Consider the following 6,000-nt stretch of genomic DNA (forward strand, 5'->3'; position numbering starts at 1 on the left):
AGTGCTTAGCTCAGATAAGATAATTATAGTGGGCGATTTTAACATCCACACAGATGCTGAGAATGACAGCCTCAACACTGCATTTAATCTATTATTAGACTCTATTGGCTTTGCTCAAAAAGTAAATGAGTCCACCCACCACTTTAATCATATCTTAGATCTTGTTCTGACTTATGGTATGGAAATAGAAGACTTAACAGTATTCCCTGAAAACTCCCTTCTGTCTGATCATTTCTTAATAACATTTACGTTTACTCTGATGGACTACCCAGCAGTGGGGAATAGGTTTCATTACACTAGAAGTCTTTCAGAAAGCGCTGTAACTAGGTTTAAGGATATGATTCCTTCTTTATGTTCTCTAATGCCATATACCAACACAGTGCAGAGTAGCTACCTAAACTCTGTAAGTGAGATAGAGTATCTCGTCAATAGTTTTACATCCTCATTGAAGACAACTTTGGATGCTGTAGCTCCTCTAAAAAAGAGAGCTTTAAATCAGAAGTGCCTGACTCCGTGGTATAACTCACAAAGTCGTAGCTTAAAGCAGATAACCCGTAAGTTGGAGAGGAAATGGCGTCTCACTAATTTAGAAGATCTTCACTTAGCCTGGAAAAAGAGTCTGTTGCTCTATAAAAAAGCCCTCCGTAAAGCTAGGACATCTTTCTACTCATCACTAACTGAAGAAAATAAGAACAACCCCAGGTTTCTTTTCAGCACTGTAGCCAGGCTGACAAAGAGTCAGAGCTCTATTGAGCTGAGTATTCCATTAACTTTAACTAGTAATGACTTCATGACTTTCTTTGCTAAGAAAATTTTAACTATTAGAGAAAAAATTACTCATAACCATCCCAAAGACGTATCGTTATCTTTGGCTGCTTTCAGTGATGCCGGTATTTGGTTAGACTCTTTCTCTCCGATTGTTCTGTCTGAGTTATCTTCATTAGTTACTTCATCCAAACCATCAACATGTTTATTAGACCCCATTCCTACCAGGCTGCTCAAGGAAGCCCTACCATTATTTAATGCTTCAATCTTAAATATGATCAATCTATCTTTGTTAGTTGGCTATGTACCACAGGCTTTTAAGGTGGCAGTAATTAAACCATTACTTAAAAAGCCATCACTTGACCCAGCTATCTTAGCTAATTATAGGCCAATCTCCAACCTTCCTTTTCTCTCAAAAATTCTTGAAAGGGTAGTTGTAAAACAGCTAACTGATCATCTGCAGAGGAATGGTCTATTTGAAGAGTTTCAGTCAGGTTTTAGAATTCATCATAGTATAGAAACAGCATTAGTGAAGGTTACAAATGATCTTCTTATGGCCTCAGACAGTGGACTCATCTCTGTGCTGGTTCTGTTAGACCTCAGTGCTGCTTTTGATACTGTTGACCATAAAATTTTATTACAGAGATTAGAGCATGCCATAGGTATTAAAGGCACTGCGCTGCGGTGGTTTGAATCATATTTGTCTAATAGATTACAATTTGTTCATGTAAATGGGGAATCTTCTTCACAGACTAAAGTTAATTATGGAGTTCCACAAGGTTCTGTGCTAGGACCAATTTTATTCACTTTATACATGCTTCCCTTAGGCAGTATTATTAGACGGTATTGCTTAAATTTTCATTGTTACGCAGATGATACCCAGCTTTATCTATCCATGAAGCCAGAGGACACACACCAATTGGCTAAACTGTAGGATTGTCTTACAGACATAAAGACATGGATGACCTCTAATTTCCTGCTTTTAAACTCAGATAAAACTGAAGTTATTGTACTTGGCCCCACAAATCTTAGAAACATGGTGTCTAACCAGATCCTTACTCTGCATGGCATTACCCTGACCTCAGACACAGACACCCTCTCTACTTTTAAGATTAGGCTTAAAACTTTCCTTTTTGCTAAAGCTTATAGTTAGGGCTGGATCAGGTGACCCTGAACCATCCCTTAGTTATGCTGCTATAGACGTAGACTGCTGGGGGGTTCCCATGATGCACTGTTTCTTTCTCTTTTTGCTCTGTATGCACCACTCTGCATTTAATCACTAGTGATCGATCTCTGCTCCCCTCCACAGCATGTCTTTTTTCCTGGTTCTCTCCCTCAGCCCCAACCAGTCCCAGCAGAAGACTGCCCCTCCCTGAGGCTGGTTCTGCTGGAGGTTTCTTCCTGTTAAAAGGGAGTTTTTCCTTCCCACTGTAGCCAAGTGCTTGCTCACAGGGGGTCGTTTTGACCGTTGGGATTTTACATAATTATTGTATGGCCTTGCCTTACAATATAAAGCGCCTTGGGGCAACTGTTTGTTGTGATTTGGCGCTATATAAAAAAAAATTGATTGATTGATTCTTCTGAACAATGTCTTGAACGTCCCATTTTCCTCAGGCTTTCAAAAAGAAAAGCATGTTCAACAGGTGCTGGCTTCATCCTTACGTAGGGGACACCTGATTCACACCTGTTTGTTCCACAAAATTGACAAACTCACTGACTGAATGTCACACTACTATTATTGTGAACACCCCCTTTTCTACTTTTTTTTACTACAACCCTGGCAATAATGATGGAATCACCGGCCTCGGAGGATGTTCATTCAGTTGTTTAATTTTGTAGAAAAAAAAGCAGATCACAGACATGACACAAAACTAAAGTCATTTCAAATGGCAACTTTCTGGCTTTAAGAAACACTATAAGAACTCAAGAAAAAAAATTGTGGCAGTCAGTAACGGTTACTTTTTAAACCAAGCAGAGGGAAAAAAATATGGACTCATTCAGTTCTGAGGAATAAATTATGGAATCACCCTGTATATTTTCATCCCCAAAACTAACACCTGCATCAAATTAGATCTGCTCATTAGTCTGCATCTAAAAAGGAGTGATCACACCTTGGAGAGCTGTTGCACCAAGTGGACTGACATGAATCATGGCTCCAACATGAGAGATGTCAATTGAAACAAAGGAGAGGATTATCAAACTCTTAAAAGAGGGTAAATCATCACGCAATGTTGGCGAAGATGTTGGTTGTTCACAGTCAGCTGTGTCTAAACTCTGGACCAAATACAAACAACATGGGAAGGTTGTTAAAGGCAAACATACTGGTAGACCAAGGAAGACATCAAAGCGTCAAGACAGAAAACTTAAAGCAATATGTCTCAAAAATCGAAAATGCACAACAAAACAAATGAGGAACGAATGGGAGGAAACTGGAGTCAACGTCTGTGACCGAACTGTAAGAAACCGCCTAAAGGAAATGGGATTTACATACAGAAAAGCTAAAGGAAAGCCATCATTAACACCTAAACAGAAAAAAACAAGGTTACAATGGGCTAAGGAAAAGCAATCGTGGACTGTGGATGACTGGATGAAAGTCATATTCAGTGATGAATCTTGAATCTGCATTGGGCAAGGTGATGATGCTGGAACTTTTGTTTGGTGCTGTTCCAATGAGATTTATAAAGATGACTGCCTGAAGAGAACATGTAAATTTCCACAGTCATTGATGATATGGGGCTGCATGTCAGGTAAAGGCACTGGGGAGATGGCTGTCATTACATCATCAATAAATGCACAAGTTTACGTTGATATTTTGGACACTTTTCTTATCCCATCAATTGAAAGGATGTTTGGGGATGATGAAATCATTTTTCAAGATGATAATGCATCTTGCCATAGAGCAAAAACTGCGAAAACATCCCTTGCAAAAAGACACATAGGGTCAATGTCATGGCCTGCAAATAGTCCGGATCTTAATCCAATTGAAAATCTTTGGTGGAAGTTGAAGAAAATGGTCCATGACAAGGCTCCAACCTGCAAAGCTGATCTGGCAACAGCAATCAGAGAAAGTTGGAGCCAGACTGATGAAGAGTACTGTTTGTCACTCATTAAGTCCATGCCTCAGAGACTGCAAGCTGTTAGAAAAGCCAGAGGTGGTGCAACAAAATACTAGTGATGTGTTGGAGCGTTCTTTTGTTTTTCATGATTCCATCATTTTTTCCTCAGAATTGAATGAGTCCATATGTTTTTCCCCTCTGCTTGGTCTAAAAAAGTAACCGTTACTGACTGCCACAATTTTTTTTCCTGATTTCTTATAGTGTTTCTTAAAGCCAGAAAGTTGCCATTTGAAATGACTTTAGTTTTGTGTCATGTCTGTGATCTGCTTTTTTTCTACAAAATTAAACAACTGAATGAACATCCTCCGAGGCCGGTGATTTTTGCCAGGGGTTGTAGCCCAATTTCATAGCCTTAAGAGTGTGCATATCATGAATGCTTGGTCTTGTTGGATTTGTGAGAATCTACTGAATCTACTGGTACCTTGTTTCCCATGTAACAATAAGAAATATACTCAAAACCTGGATTAATCTTTTTAGTCACATAGCACTACTATTATTCTGAACACTACTGTATCATTCACACTGGAAGTTAAGTCACATGACCTCCCACAGTGGTCAAAAAAGTGACATATGCTGAAAAATATTATGTAAATACTTGTGAAGATAATCAGTGTCAACCTCAAAAGTCAGAAAAGTACAAAAAGAAAAGTCTCTGATTTTGTTTTCTTTTTTTGTCCATTTACACTGCTGTGGTGTGATTTATGATCAGATATCACTGCAGGTATTTCAAACGGTAACTATCTTGCCAAACATTGGGCGGAGGTGGAAACACTCGGGAAAGGTCGGAGGCCATCGCAGGACTAATGCATGTTTGATTAAATGGTGATGCAAAGAGAAAGACTGACCCCACTCACATAAAAACAAGGTTGTTTCTCGTCTTGTATCCACTCTACACCTGCTGTCAGGCCGTCTTTTTTTTTCCTCTGGCTGTTCAACTCCACACTGTGTGAGCAAGGTTTTTCTATTCCCTTTATACAACATCAGCTCTGACCCTGCACAAGGAGACAGGTGACTTGAGACACGTTTTGTCCACCACTGCTTCCCGCTGAGCCACACGAAAGGTCATGTGTACATACAGTGCACGTCTTCAGATGAACTCATCTTCAGTTTTTATCAAAAGTTCAGAAAAGGGAAAGAAGCAATAAAAATCAGTCAGGTTCTTTCACTCAATTCGTCCTCCACTTCATTTATTTTCAATTACCACAGAGAAAAACCAAATATAACAAACTGCCTTCCTGACCCGTCTGTATTCAACATCTTAAATGTGTCATGTTCTGTTTTTGTGGCAGGATGCAGAGTATGAAGCAGAGGTGACAGACAAACCGACTGACCAGACGCTGTCGGCGTCTCGTGGTCTTCTGGCGAGACTCCCACTTTCAGAAAGCAGCAGGATCAATGGAATAATTCATCTCACAGTCTAGTGGCCAGACACACAATGACACCGCTCACGCTTGTGTTAACAACTAAAAGAAGAAAAGATAAGCAGCTTCCGCCTTCAGTTTGACCTTCATTGTGTTCTCGTGTCAAACACAGATACTACCTCTTATGAGGGTCAACAGACAGACCGACTGGGGGTTTAGGGACAAAGTCAAACTGCCTACGTGGTGAATTTAATGTGACTTCATTCTGGAAGTGAAGCTGATCATCAGGATTCCCTGATTTACCTCCACAGCTTCACAGACTGCATTGTTCTCCAAATGGAAGGAAAAATGGACAAGAAAGTAGAAAAACTGCGATGAGCTTCAGAAATTGTGGTGTTTATCATATAAGCTCCTGATTCCATTGACAACCTGTGAACAATGCTGAACAACAAAGAACATTTCTTTCATGTGACTCTTAATTTATTTATTATCTGGATGGGATCTGCTTTGGAAAAAAGGGAGAAGCCAAATGTTAGTCACGATGGCTTTTCCTGCTTTTGTTGTTACTGAGCTACTGGGCAACTGGTTTGAGTTTGTTGGAAAAGTCATTTGAGTCTGCTACCTTTGTAATGCTTCTGTGTAAAGATGGTTCACCTCTCAAAAGTACCAGACCAGGTTGGAGATATCTAGAGGGGCACACTACAACAAGCAGACTTCTTGTTCTTCTGGATCAGTGGCTCTCAATCTTTTTACAAGAT

At 39.8% G+C, this 6,000-nt stretch overlaps 1 protein-coding gene across 3 annotated transcripts in view; it reads right to left on the bottom strand.

Annotated features, from left to right (window-relative positions):
- Positions 1 to 6,000, bottom strand: part of plekhg5b (pleckstrin homology domain containing, family G (with RhoGef domain) member 5b) — a 193,355-nt gene that overhangs the window by 163,812 nt on the left and 23,543 nt on the right. The gene's annotated exons all lie outside the window — the stretch shown is intronic.

This window comes from Thalassophryne amazonica, chromosome 6 (genome assembly GCF_902500255.1).
Source record: "Thalassophryne amazonica chromosome 6, fThaAma1.1, whole genome shotgun sequence".
NCBI lineage: Eukaryota > Metazoa > Chordata > Actinopteri > Batrachoidiformes > Batrachoididae > Thalassophryne > Thalassophryne amazonica.